The following is a 15694-nucleotide window of genomic DNA, read 5'->3' on the forward strand; positions in this document are numbered from 1 at the left end:
ATCATAAGTGCTGCACAGGAGGAGAGTCCGCAGCTGCCAACTCTCTTCCCTGTACAGAGCTTGCCATCCCTAAACCCTGATGATCAATTCTATTATGTAAACAATTCATTGATTTGAAACTTAAGGCCCTGTCACACTAAGCGAGATCGCTACGAGATCGCTGCTGAGTCACTAGAACTGTGACGTTATAGCGATTTTACCAGCGAGATCGCTGTGTGTGACAGTGACCAGCGACCAGCCCCCCTGCCGGGTATCGCTGATCGTGCCCGAAATGTCTGGACATTTCTTTGGTCGCTCATGTCCCGCTGAGTCGCTTGTATCGTCACGTTTGACACCTAGCCTAACGACCTCGTTAGCGACTCAGAAGCAAGACAAGGCGGGGATTAGCGTTCCCGTTTCCACGCCTACCTCGGCTCTGATTGGTGGTCACTACAGCCTCCTGATTGGCGGGCTTCCTTTTAAAAGAAGCTAACAAAGTAGCGCTTCAGTTCTTTGTTCCTGACCCGGGTGTGTCCAAGTTGAGATCCTGTTTTTGTCCAACGGCTGCGACTCCATTTTGGATCATCTGCTTTTCCATCTTCGTTGCTTCTCTAGCCAGTTAATGGTAGGTATTTTTTGAATGAAATGGAGCGCTAGTACATCACCATCTTTTAAATGCACGGCCAATCAGGACGCGGTAGCGTCCACCATTCAGAGCTGAGCGGGCGTGAGAAAGCGGGCGCAATCCACGCCTGTGTAAATACAGCGTCACACAGTACATCCCTCATCGAGGTGTGAATCGTCAATGGAACATGCAATGTGACAGGGTCCCAACGACCACCGACATCGTTACAAAGGTCGCTATGACACGCTAGATCGTTGCTCCATCGTTGGGTAGATTGTACTGTCTGACATCTCAATAGCGACCACATAGCGATGCGGCAACGATCCCTGTCGTGTCGTATCGCTGTCGGGATCGTTATAGCGTCGCTAGGTGTGATGGAACCTTAAAGGTTACCTTTCCAGTCTTCGCTTCTGTTCAGCAGGGGGGCTTCAATCTCATGCGTGCTTATCACACACTGAAACTGAGCCACTCACACTGCCCTTTCCAGACACAGCAGTTGGATTGATCTTTAGTGAAAAAAAATGCAGATTAGATAGATTTTAGCATGGAATGCAAGCAGATTCTGCCCTGAAATATGCCCATCATTGTCCCCTTCTTGAAGTAATATGCCCCATCATTGTCCCCTTCTTTTAGTAATGTGCCCCATCATAATCCTTCATGTAAAAATGTCCCATCATGATCCCCTTCATGTAGAAATGTGCCCCATCCTGATCCCCTTCATGTAGGAATTGCCCATTCCACCACCTCTATAATTTCCTCCTCACCATCCCATCATTGCCTTCTCCCCCATCATTCCCTTCTCCATCACTCCCATCCTTGCCCTCTCAGCCACCACACCCATCATTGCCTTCTCCATCACCCCCATCATTGCCTTCTCCATCATTCCCATCATTGCCCTCTCCCCATCACCCCATCATTGCCTTCTCCACTTTCATCATTGCCCTCTCCCCATCACTGCCTTCTTCATTCCCATCATTGCCCTCTCCCCATCACCTCCATCATTGCCTTCCCCATCACTGCCATCATTGCCTTCTCCCCATCACCCCATCATTGCCTTCTCCATCACTCCCATCATTGACCTCTCCCCCATCATTGCCCTCTCCCCCATCATTACACACACACCTCTTATACACACACACACACTTCTTTTACACACACCTCTCTGTGCGCTCGCCAGCAGCTTCCTCTCACTGGCACAGCAGCTGCAGAGCTGAATGATGATGTCATCCAGCCGCGCCACTGACTGCCATGTGAGGTAGGAAGCTGCAGCTCCGGAGCGAGGACACTTGTAGATGAGGGGATGCTGCGTGCCAGCAGAGAGGGCTCTGTGTGCCCTCTCTGGCATGCGTGCCATAGGTTTGTCATCACTGCCCTATAATGAAGCAGATGGAGGCAATGTGAACACCGTCTGACCTGTGATCCGGCAGTGTACGTCTTTTTAGGACTTCATAAAAGCGCAATCGGCCACAGTTTTGTGCACTTCTGAAAAGGAGACCGCTGAACAGAGGTCTGACTAAGTCCACAGTAACTCTGCTGCCTCATTATAGTGAGTGGAGCCCTTGGGGGTTTCATCTGAATCCTATCACTCAGAAATTTAGATGGAAACCCCAAAGTAAGTGCTCAGGGTAGAGCACAAGATAAATGTGATCCCAAATGTTATGTAAAATGTTCACAATAAAAGCTTCAATTCAATCCACAAAACAGTGAGTCTCTGCTCAGGACTGTCATCTGTTAACAGAAATATAAGGGGCTTCAATGTTACTGGTAGCACAAAGGCTCTGGAAAAGCAAAATGGCTCCTCGCCCCTCAAAAGAAATTAAGCAAATTCCCAAATCCAATTGCCACTCTCCCTTCTAAGCCCCAGTGTGTCTAAACCACATATAGCACTCACATGTTTGGCATTTCTGTAGTTATGAGAGCCCGCCTAATTTATGGGTGCGTGTCTCCAGAAGCATGAGCTGGGCATAATGTACTAGTCACTACAACATAGTGGTCACTATAATGGCAGTTTGCAATTTTCACTCGGCAACATCCATAGTTGCTTGTTTCTGGAAAACACCCATGAAACCAAAATCATCACTACACCTATAGATAAATTCCCAAAGAGGTATAATTTTCAAAATGGGGTCACTTGAGGGGGGATTATGCTCTTCTATCACTTAGGGGCTCTGCATATGGAGTTCACAAACTATTCTAGGAAAATCTGTGCTCCAGGAATCAAATAGCGCTCTGTCCCTCCCGAGTTTCTCCGTATGGCTAAGCAGTACTGTACAGCCACATATGTGTGCTGGAACTACAAAAGTTTTTTTCACAGCCACATATGGGGTATTTCTACATTCCGCAGAAATTGTGGGACAAATTTTGGTGTGATTTTTTTACCCATTTCCCAGTATAAAAATGTAAAATTTGTGGCTAACACATAATTTTTCTGATAGAAAATGTACTTATTTCTTCTTCACTGCCCAATGGTATAAAATTCTGTGACACACCTACAGTGTCAATATGATCACTGCACCCTGCCTCAAAATACCACGTATGGGGTATTGGTGAACTCAGGAGAAATTGCACAAGTTTTGTGGTCTATATTCTCCTGATACCCTTTTAAAAATACAAAATTTTGGGCTGAAAAACATTTTTGTGGGAAAATCGTGATTTTTTTTATTTTTTCACAACTCAATGTTATAAACTTCTGTGAAGCACCTGGGGTTTCAAGGTGTTCAATACACATTGTGGCATGGCAACTGGTCATGTGATTGATGCGCAGTATGTATCGCAGAGGTGGGTGGCCCTGTTGTGGAAGCCTGGACGTGTTTTGCTCAACAGATCTACTGCTGAGAGTTTTTGCTATACATTGGGAGGCTTCCAGGTGACTTGGAGAGATGGGTGGGTCCAGCCACCTACATACCCACCCAAGGGTTGTGTGTTTGAATACCCAAGATGAAGCCTGTATGTTGTTGTGTATGTTTAAGGACTTGTGGTGATGTCATGATCACCTGACCAGTGCATGTGATGTTACCTCATCTGTGGGTGTGGTTAAGGCTACCTAATGGAGCCTGTGTGTTTGAACATATGTTGCAGTGCTGGCTAGGCTGAGCCAGAGGAAGGAGGCCTGTGAGACACCTCCGGAGTGGACGGTCTGAAACCGTAATTGATACTGACCGGGGTCAGTGAGTCATTGTGGGATACCTCTGAGGATAAGAGGCATCCGGGGACCTGTGTGGCTGACACCAACAGGTAACGGACAGGGATCCATGTTGTGCTGACCTGGGTCAGAAAGAGACTGTGTTTATTGGATACCTCTGAGGACAAGAGACATCTGGGAACATGTGTGGCCGACACCAACAGGTAACGGGAGGAATCCGTGTTATGCTGACCGGGGTCAGTGAAAGACTGTGTTTAGGCTACAGAGCCTGCATGCTGGATATGTCACAGCCTGTGTGCCCACAGGTGTAGAGGGAACAAAGCCCTGTTTATGGACATTGTTATTTTGTTTTGCTGGATCTAAAGGCTGACTTACTCTTTGTTTGTGCTGCTGGGGATATGGAGCAATAAACCTAGGTGAATTTTTAAGGAAAAATTGAGTCTTCCTGTATGTTATATCGCTGCCAAGCAAGTACACCCCAACCCGCTAGTGATCGCTACGTCACAATATCTAGATCAGTTCCCTGACGGGTCTACTTTAGAAAATGGTGTCACTTGTGGGCGGGTTTACGCTGTTTAGGCACATCAGGGGCTCTCCAAACACGACATGGCATCCTCTAATTATTGCAGCAAATTTTACATTCAAAAAGTCAAAATGGCGCTCCTTCGCTTCCGAGCCCTGCTGTGCACCCAAACAGTGTTTTTCCCTTACATAAGAGTTACTGGCACGCTCAGGAGAAATTACACAACAAATTTGTATGGTGCAATTTTTCCAGTTACCCTTATGAAAATAAAAAAAAATGGGTGTAATGGAATTTTTTTGTGAAAAAAAAGTGAAATGTTTATTTTTTCCTTCCACAGTCCATTAATTCCTGTTAAGCACCTGAAGGTTTAATAAACTTCTTGAATGTGCTTTTGAGCACCTTGAGGGGGTTGCAGCTTTTAGAATGGTGTCACTTTTGGGTATTTTCTGTCATATCGACCCCTCAAAGTCCCTTCATATGTGATGTGGTCCCTAAAAAAATGGTTTGTAGATTTTGTTGTAAAAATGAGAAATTGCTGGTCAACTTTTAACCCTTATAACTTCCTAACAAAAATAAATTGTTTAAAAAATTGTTCTGATGGAAAGTAGACATGTGGGAAATGTTATTTACTAACTATTTTTTGTGACATGACTCTGATTTAAGGGCATAAAAATTAAAAGGTTGAAAATTGCAAAATTTTCTCCAAATTTCTGATTTTTTTTTTTTTTTTTTACAAATAATCGCACGACATATCATATAAATTTTACCACTATCATGACATGTCAAAAAAATCAATCTCAGAATTGGTGGGATCCATTGAAGCGTTCCAGAGTTATAACCTCATAAAGTGGCAGTGGTCTGAATTGAAAATATTGGCCTTCTCAGGAAGGTAAAAACAGACTTCCAGGTGAAGGAGTTAAAATGCTATTTTTATATAAAAATAGAAGTTATAAAAAAAAAGTACAGATTATTGGTATCGCTGTGTCAGGAACAACCAAAGCTGTAAAACTAGTCTATAATTTAAAGCATCCCTTGAGCACCATAAAAAATACACCAAAAATTTAGCTTTTTCATCATACATGGAATAAAAAGTGATCAGAAAGTTTTATACATATCATATAAATAATGGTATTATTGAATGCACATCTTGTCCCACATAAAATACGCTGTCATATGGCTGTGGTGCAGAGATTTCAGTGTGCAGAAGAAGCTATGACAGGTGCCGCCTGCAGGTTCCAGCCATGTAACCTAATAATACAAGTATAAAAAACGAAGCAGCACACTAAAGTAAAAGTGAGCAAGCTTTTAAATTTACCATGTGTGCAAAAAAAAAAAAGGCTAACTCCTCCCCAGCAGGCTACACCCACCCACTGGCAGAGAACTAAACAGTTTTTGCTTAGTGTCCAAGGAGGCAGACATGGGTCTGCGTTCAGACCTATCTCTACCATCTTGTTCTGTTCTGTTTTACTAATGATGTTCCTTTCAGATTCAGCTTGTAACTTCGGATAACAGGGCGTAAATCTTTGACCTTGAGAGCCACATTCAGCTCTGAGAGCGGGTCACGAGCCACATCCTGCTCCTGTCCCCCTCAACGTAGTGTCAACCAAAGCCCCCATTACAGGTATAATGATAACTGAAGCTTTTCCACAGAAATCACTCCAAAGCAGTACGCTAAGATCCAAGGGTCGCATCCAGCTTCAAGAACCTCCTCTAACAGGTAGTATCATCCTCCAGCGTACCATACCTAAAACATCTCTAAACCCCTAAGACCAGTAAAATGCATCCAGATCTGCTCTTCTTTGCAGGGCTACCCAAAAATTCACCATTTTGAGATGTGCTCTTCGTACCTGTTTGCTAGACCTCTAGCTAATTCACCAAGCTGGCAGTCGCTAGCCACAATTTCTAGGACCGCGAGCCACATGTGGCTCCTGAGCTACAGGTTGGGGACCTCTGCTCTAATCTAACAGGCAGAACCCTATTCCCCCTAACACTTCAGAAGTTTCCCCCCCAGCCCTCTCCTAGGAGCAGGCCAGGAGGAAGACGGCCGTTACTCCCCAGTAATCCCCTCTCGTCCAGGGTCGACACTGTCTTCTGTACCCTCTGGGACTGTGATGGCTGGGGAAGGACGTACTTATTCCAGCGATCCCCTCAACTGGGGTCTCCTGATGCCGTCTTCATAACTGTGAAGGAGTCGGGATCACGTCAAGATACAGGTATCACATCACTCCATTCCATTGTCCCTCTTCATGGCGATGAGGACTCCACAGGATCAAGGGGAATTTTTTTGTTAGAAGAGCCAACACAAACGCCTTCCATCTGGATAGCGCCCCCTTTTATTTCCGTCCCTCACTCGGCCTTTTCCCTGCTTATTTCTGTCCCTTTCAAAAATTTATGACCTGGCTCCCCATTAATATCTCCCTTCAAGGTCAGGATATGGTGTAAATATGACCCAAATTACCATATTACCTAAATGGGCTCCTGCTCCTGAGTTGTCTTACATCTCATTCCAAAACCACAAGGTTTGAGGGACATCTCATTCCAAACTATTCTGGGACATCTCATTCCAAAACCATAGTTTGTGGGATATCTCCTTCCAAAACCCTAATTTTATGGGACATCCCGTGCCAAAACCATAGAGTTTATAGGTCAGATTTATGGATCGGCTCATTCCAAGGCCTTTACTATTTTGTATGCAAATGGTCCCTGCACTTACCGCAGCATCCAAAATAAGAAATTCTCTTGGGAGCCCCCCAAATGTTCAATAAGTTTTTAAATAAGTAGATCAGTAGATTTGGTTTCCAGTACCATCTCTATGCTGATGACACCCAATTATATGCTTCTCCTGACATCACGCCTGCCTTTTTAGAAAACACCAGCAATTGTCTAAATGCTGTGTCTAATATCATGTCCTCACTATATCTGAAACTGAACCTGTCAAAGACTGAACTCCTTGTGTTTGCTCCCTCCACTAATGCACCTATGCCCGACATTGCCATTTCTGTGTGTGGTTCCACTATTACTTCCCAGCAACATGCCCGCTGTCTTGGGGTCATACTTGACTCCGAGCTTTCATTCACCCCCCCACATCCGATCACTGGCTTGCTCTTGTTATCTGCACCTCAAAAACATTTCTAGAATTCGACATTTTCTTACCTTCGACTCTGCAAAAACTCTTACTCTTTCTCTTATTCATTGTCGTCTGGATTATTGTAACTCTCTTCTAATTGGTCTCCCTCTTACCAAACTCTCCCCTCTCCAATCTGTCTTGAATGCTGCAGCCATGATCATATTCCTCGCCAATCGTTACACCGATGCCTCTACCTTGTGCCAGTCATTACACTGGCTACCCATCCACTACAGAATCCAGTACAAACCCACAAAGCACTCCATGTCTCAGCACCACCCTACATCTCCTCCCTCGTCTCAGTCTACCACCCTACCCATGCCCTCCGTTCTGCTGATGACCTGAGGTTAGCATCCTCAATAATCAGAACCTCCCACTCCTGTCTCCAAGACTATACACGCGCTGCACCAATTCTTTGGAATACACTTCCCAGGTCAATACGATTAGTTCCCAATCCCCACAATTTTAAGCGTGCCCTAAAAACGCATTTATTTAGACTGGCCTACTGCCTCACCACATTAACCTAACTATCCCTGTGTGGCACAGTCAAAAGTTTTACCATAACCAGGTTCCTCGCATCATGTTCCCACATGCTTTATGCATCCATTAGCCCTCTGTGTCTGTACTGTTACACACTTAATATTATTAATATAATGAAACTAGGAAACAGAAAAGCGCAATAGGGTCTTATCTGGTGGATAATTGAATAGATATGACAAAAGTCTACTCACCCTTTCCAGGAGAGGTATAAGCATAGAAACCCGCCGTCAGCCTGCTGCACGCCCGAAGGTCCACTGCGTGACCTCCAATACGGATCCTTATGGATATAATGTTATTCTCGGGCTTACTGTGCGCTGCTTGACCAGGATAAAATCACCACAATATGAGAAATTTGACCATTTAATTCCCAACGCGTTTAAAAGTGTGAACCACTTCTTCTTCAGGGGATGACATAAAGTCAAGTCTTTATGTCATCCCCTGAAGAAGTGGTTCACACTTTGAAACGCGTTGGGAATTAAATGGTCAAATTTCTCATATTGTGGTGATTTTATCCTGGTCAAGCAGCGCACAGTAAGCCCGAGAATAACATTATATCCATAAGGACACTTAATATTATGACTGGTCCGAACAATGAAGGCAACTGTTACCACCCACCTTTCGTGTCTACCTCTTTTTCCTTATAGATTGTAAGCTTGCGAGCAGGGCCCTCATTCCTCTTGGTATCGGTTATGATCTATGTGATTATTATGCTGTAATGTCTATCGTCTGTTCAAGTCCCCTCTGAAATGTAAAGTGCTGCGGAAAGTTTCGGCGCTATAGAAATAAAATTATTATTACATAAACTGCTCAAAAAATGAAGGGAAAACTTAAATACCACATACTGGATATAACTGAATGAAATTTTCCTGTTGCAATCTTTATTCATTATATGGAATGCAATGAGAACAATAAAGCATAATAATGATCAATGTAAATAATAATAAATAAATAATAATCTTTATTTTTATATAGCGCTAACATATTCCGCAGCGCTTTACAGTTTTTGCACACATTATCATCACTGTCCCCGATGAGGCTCACAATCTAAATTCCCTATCAGTATGTCTTTAGAGTGTGGGAGGAAACCGGAGTGCCCGGAGGAAACCCACGCAAACACGGGGAGAACATACAAACTCCTTGCAGATGTTGTCCTTGGTGGGATTCGAACCCAGGACCCCAGCGCTGCAAGGTTGCAGCGCTAACCACTGAGCCACCGTGCTGCCCTTGTAAATGTAAATCAAAATTAATATCTCCTGGAGGTCTGGATTTGGAATGATACTCAAAATGAAAGTGGAAAATCAAATTACAGGCTTATCCAACTTCGGTGGAAATGCCTCAAGACAAGGAAATGATGCTCAATAGTGTGTGTGGCCTCCCTATAATGCCTGGGCATGCTCCATAATGAGGTGGCAGATGTTCTCCTGAGGGACCTCCTCCCAGACCAGGATTAAAGCATCAGTCAACTTCTGGACAGTCTGTGGTGCAATATGGCGTTGGTGGATGGAACGAGATGTTGTGCTCGATTGGATTCAGGTCTTGGGAACCTTCAGGCCATTCCATAGCATCAAGGCAGTAGTGTGTGTGTGTGACCTCCACGTGACTGTATGACCTCCCTACAACACCTGGGCTTGCTTCTGATGAGGCGGCGGATGTTCTCCTGAGACATCTTCTCCCAGACCTGGATTAAAGCATCATTCAACCCGATCGCGGCCGGGTGTCAGCTGATTCTCACAGCTGACACCCAGCACTTTAACCCCCGTTACACTGTGATCAAACATGATCGCAGCGTTCTGGGAGCAGGCAGAGGGGGTGTCAGCTGTGATGCGGGGTCCCAATCGCTCCCATGGTAACCCGATGTCGTCATAATGACATCCGGGTTACCAGAGCTCAGAGACTGCATGCCATATAAGCGATCAGCCTGCACAAAATGAGTGTCTCATAGCTGGACACAGTGTAAAAGATAGAATGAAATAAATTTTTTTAAAAAAATTGTAAAAAATATAAAGTCAATATGCTATAATTAAATCAATATTTGAATAAAAAAGTACACATATTTAGGATCGTCACGTCCGTAATGACCCAACCTAAAAGTGTCACCCTTGTCAAACCCTTTAGTGAACACAAAAAAGGCAAAAAAAATGCTTTATCATCATACCGCCAAACAAAAAGTGTAATAACATGCAATCAAAAAGACGAATATAAACTTGGTGCCGCTGAAAACGTCATCTTGACCTGCAAAAACAAGCCACCATAAATCTCCATCACCGCAAAAATAAAAGTTACAGCTCTCAGAATAATGCGATGCAAAAATAATTTTTCCTATAAAAGTTTTTATTGTATAAAAGCGCCAAAACATAGAGAAATCATATAAATGAGGTATCTGTCATCTTACTGACCCGAAGAATAAAACGGCTTTATCAATTTTACCACACGCGGAACGGTATGAACCCCCCCCCAAAAAAAAAATTCATGAATTGCTGGTTTTTGTTCATTCTGCCTCTCAAAAAACGCAATAAAAAAGTGATCAAAAAATGTCATGTGCCCGAAAATGGTACCAATAAAAACGTCAACTCGTCCCGCAAAAATACAAGACCTAACATGACTGTACGCCAAAATATGGGAAAAATTATAGGTCTCAAAACTTGGTGATGCAAAAACTATTTTTTACAATAAAGAGTCTTTTAGTGTATGAAAGCTGCAAACATAAACCCCCCCTTTATCACCCCCTTAGTTAGGGAAAAATAATAAAATAATGTATATATTTCCATTTTCCCATTAGGGTTGGGGCTAACGTTAGGGGTGTGTTAGGAAGGTTTGTGGCTAGGGTTATGGTTAGGATTAGGGGCGTGTTGCGGTTAGGGTTGGAGATAGAATTGGGGGGTTTCCACTGTTTAGGCACATCAGGGGCTCTCCAAACACGGCATGGCGTCTGATCTCAATTCAAGCCAAATCTGCGTTGAAAAAGTCAAATAGTGTTCCTTCCCTTCCAAGCTCTGCCACGCGCCCAAACAGTGTTTGCCCCCCACATATGGGGTATCAGCCTACTCAGCAGGGCTGTGGAATCGGTATAAAATGGACTGACTCCTAAAAGATATAATAAATTGGGTACAGTAGTTCAATGCAGAATGTGCTGAATATTTTTTCATAGTAATTTGGGAAAGTTATGAAATGTCCTATAAATGACTGTTCTATTCCTGATCTAAGGCTACATTCACACACAGCATTTTTGCTGCGTTTTTTGAGGATACGTTTTTCAGCTGCAAAAGCCGATCAGCTTTTTAAAAAACCGCATCACCTGTAAGTTTTTTGAGCTCATGTTTTCAATAGCAGATTAGAAAAAAGCCGCACAAACCGACATGCTCTTTCAGCCCAAAAACGGATCCTCACAAAACGATGTGTCTGAATGTCATATCTTGAAACCCACTGACTTTGCTGGGATGCCCAGAGTCACTGAATTTTACTGCAAAAACCAGATCCGCAAAAACGCTGTGTGGATCATGGCCGTAGCCAGCGAGGGGCTGTCTTCTGCCGCCTTCATCAGAGAGAGGAGGAAGATCTTAAAAAGACTTTCAAAAGACGCTTCTTGTTTCTTAAAATGGATGCCTGCACACGTCACTGAGTGAACTATTTTGCCATTAATGTTTGATATGTTTGTGACAACAAAGAAATTGTTACTAAGAAACTGGCAGTAAAAGATACTAAAGCTCATCACAGCAGCCAGTTTCTCCAGGACTTAGTGGAAAAAGTTCTGCAAGATTATGAACTCAAAAAAGAACAGGTTCTTGCTATTGTAACGAACAATGCTTCAAACATAAGTACAATTACACTGATGAATAAGAGTAATCAACAACAGCTAGAAGAAAATTTAGGATTCAGTATGTTTGAGATGGAAGGCCACAGTGCTGTTCATGTAACTGAGGAACAAACCGATATTACAACAGAAGGACAGCAAAATTAGGCTGGTTTCACACATTAGCGCTTTTGTGCGCAGCGCATCGTGCGCATGCGCACTGCGCACCTATACTTAACATGACGTGCGCATGGTCTTGCGCATACTTGCGTTTTCGTGCGCATGCGTTTTTTTGTCTTTTGCGCCAGGCGCGCCAGACGCAACATGTTGCATTTTTGGTTCCGCCCTGTCTCGTCAAAAAAACGCATGCGCACGCTTGCGCACGGAATGCGCAAAAACACCACATTGGAGCCTATGGGAACGCATGCGTGCGCATGGTCTTGCGCACGCTTGCGTTTTTTTGCGCATGCGTTTTTGAGTTAAACCAGTCTAGAATGTTCTCTAGACAATGGAAAAAACGTCACTTAAAAACGCATGCGCATAAAAAACGCAAACGCATGCAAAAACGCATGTAAAACGCAAACAACGCTGCGTTTTTTTTACACATCAGCGTGCGCATGACGTTAAAAAAACGCACGTTTGTTTTGCGTTTTTCTTTGCGTTTTTTATGCGCCCGATGCGCTGCGCAAAAAAACGCTAATGTGAAACTAGCCTTATACTGTAGAAATAGATGATCTTGTTGAAGCTGCTTCAAAACACTTTCCTATTCATCACATGCGCTGTGTTGTGCACACGTTGCAGCTGGCAATAAGATAGTCTGCAAGAGGGACATGCTGGAAATCTGATTGGAAAAGTGAGGAAATTGGTTATTGCCGCCAGAACCCCTAAAATTGATTCCATCTTGAAGAGAAGTGCTGGGAAAGGGGCAATTGTCGATCAAGCCACTCGGTGGGGCAGCACTTATTTAATGATTGAGCAATTGCTTGAACTAAAACCGTTTCTTATAGATATGGCAAACCCTCAGGTAACCCGAAATGAAGGTCAATGGACACAAGTGGCTGAATTGAAGGAATTGCTTAATCACCTATTTACTGTGACTAAAAAATTACAAGCTGAGGATTTAACTCCTGGCATTTTCATAAGGGAGTGGAAGAACTTGCTATTTTGCTTGTCCCAAAGAGATGGTTTAATCGCAGATGGCATTTCTGCATCAATGAAACGGAGAGAGACACAGCTATTGGAAAATAACATTTTTCTGGCAGCTGTTTATGCGGACCCAAGTCATCGTATACTGCTTGATGATCAACAGCTTACTAAAGGAAAAGAAGCTCTGACTGGGGTAGCAGTTAGGATGAGTGGCCTACAGGACTGCCAGGCGCAAGAGGACTTGGGTCCTGACAGTGCTACTGATGCCATATCTTCATCCTCATCAGATGAGGAGTTTGACTTTGACAAGTATTTGGATGACATGGAGCAGGCAAAGCGTTGCCGCTAGAAAAAAGATTTCACTCCGTCTCCTATAGAAAGTAGATTGACCAGATTTCAGCAAAATGTTTCACTTGCTCTCAAAGAAATAGAAAAATTCAACCGTTCATCAAAACTGACTGTGCATGAGGCAATTCCTTTATACCCGGAAATTGTTAGAGATGTTGCCTATTTGGTTAAAGCTTTGCCTCCAACCCAAGTTAGTGTACAGAAGTTGTTCTCTATCCTTAAATTAGGTCAGATTTGAGGTCATCTATGAAGGAGGATCTGATGGAGGCAATTCTATTTCTTAGAACAAATTCATAGACTGCACAAATGTTATTTAGTATGTTTTTGTTGAAAACTGGTTTTTGCCACTTACATAGTTTATTACATAGTGATATACACTCACTGGCCACTTTATTAGGTACACCTGTCCAACTGTGTGTTAAGACTTAATTTCTAATCAGCCAATCACATGGCAGCAACTCAGTGCATTTAGGCATGTAGACATGGTCAAGACAATCTCCTGCAGTTCAAACCGAGCATCAGTATGGGGAAGAAAGGTGATTTGAGTGCCTTTGAACGTGGCATGATTGTTGGTGCCAGAAGGGCTGGTCTGAGAATTTCAGAAACTGCTGATCTACTGGGATTTTCACGCACAACCATCTCTAGGGTTTACAGAGAATGGTCCGAAAAAGAAAAAAAATCCAGTGAGCGGCAGTTCTGTGGCCGGAAATGCCATGTTGATGCCAGAGGTCAGAGGAGAATGGGCAGACTGGTTCGAGCTGATCGAAAGGCAACAGTGACTCAAATTGCCACCCGTTACAACCAAGGTAGGCAGAAGAGCATCTCTGAACGCACAGTGCGTCGAACTTTGAGGCAGATGGGCTACAGCAGCAGAAGACCACACTGGGTACCACTCCTCTCAGCTAAGAACAGGAAACTGAGGCTACAATTTGCACAAGCTCATCGAAATTGGACAGTAGAAGATTGGAAAAACGTTGCCTGGTCTGATGAGTCTCGATTTCTGCTGCGACATTCGGATGGTAGGGTCAGAATTTGGCGTAAACAACATGAAAGCATGGATCCATCCTGCCTTGTATCAACGGTTCAGGCTGGTGGTGGTGGTGTCATGGTGTGGGGAATTTTTTCTGGGCACTCTTTGGGCCCCTTGGTACCAATTGAGCATCGTTGCAACGCCACAGCCTACCTGAGTATTGTTGCTGACCATGTCCATCCCTTTATGACCACAATGTACCCAACATCTGATGGCTACTTTCAGCAGGATAATGCGCCATGTCATAAAGCTCGAACGGGAGATTCGCATCAGGGATGTGCAGCCGACAAATCTGCGCCAACTGTGTGATGCCATCATGTCAATATGGTCCAAAATCTCTGAGGAATGCTTCCAGCACCTTGTTGAATCTCTGCCACGAAGAATTGAGGCAGTTCTGAAGGCAAAAGGGGGTCCAACCCCTTACTAGCATGGTGTACCTAATAAAGTGGCCAGTGAGTGTATATATATATATATATATATATATATATATATATATATATATATAAAAAAGCAGCACAAAAAAATTAACAAACAATGCAGGTGCAAGCCTTCCAGGCATATACCAAACCTCAAAAATAGACCTCAAGATGAAAGCAGCACACCAAAAGAAATCCAGCCAAAGTGCTATTTATTAGCCCATCTCAAGCTTGAAAAGGGTCCACAACTCCCAGGACAGAAACGTCGCTGTATGGGCAACTAGCCAGATGGGCTAATAGCACTTTGAATGGATTTCTTTTCGTGTGCTGCTTTCATATTGAGGACTATATATATACATACATAGTGTATTGCATATTTACAATTTATTAGTTTTTTGTGTTCTAAAGTTGTATTCCAATAAATATATTATGTTCTGTCTAAATATCTTGATTATTGTATCATAAAAATGATTAAATGTCTAATGTTCACATTGTACTGCAATACATTTTTTCACTTAAATATAAGCAATATATGTGGGAGTCGGAGTCGTGGAGTCGGAGTAAGGGAAATTGAGGCGTCAACGTCGCAGGTTTGGCTTACCGACTCCACAGCCCTGATACTCAGGACAAATTGCACAACTTTTGGGGTCCAATTTCTTCTGTTACCCTTGGCAAAAATAAAAAATTGGGGGCGAAGATCATTTTTGTGAAAAAAAATACGATTTTTTATTTTTACGGCTCTACGTTATAAACTTCTGTGAAGCACTTGGGGGTTCAAAGTGCTCACCACACATCTAGATAAGTTCCTTAGGGGGTCTAGTTTCCAAAATGGTGTCACTTGTGGTGACCGATCTCAATTCCAGCCAATTTTGCATTGAAGTCAAACAGTGCTCCTTCCCTTCCGAGCTCTGCCATGCGCCTAAACAGTGGTTTACCTGCATATATGGTGTATCAGCGTATTCAAAAGGACAAATTGTACAACTTTTGGGGTCCAATTTCTCCTATTACCCTTGGTCAAATAAAACAAATTG

The sequence above is a fragment of the Dendrobates tinctorius genome, unplaced genomic scaffold (genome assembly GCF_039654945.1).
Source record: "Dendrobates tinctorius isolate UK_male_01 unplaced genomic scaffold, ASM3965494v1 ptg000064l, whole genome shotgun sequence".
Lineage (NCBI taxonomy): Eukaryota > Metazoa > Chordata > Amphibia > Anura > Dendrobatidae > Dendrobates > Dendrobates tinctorius.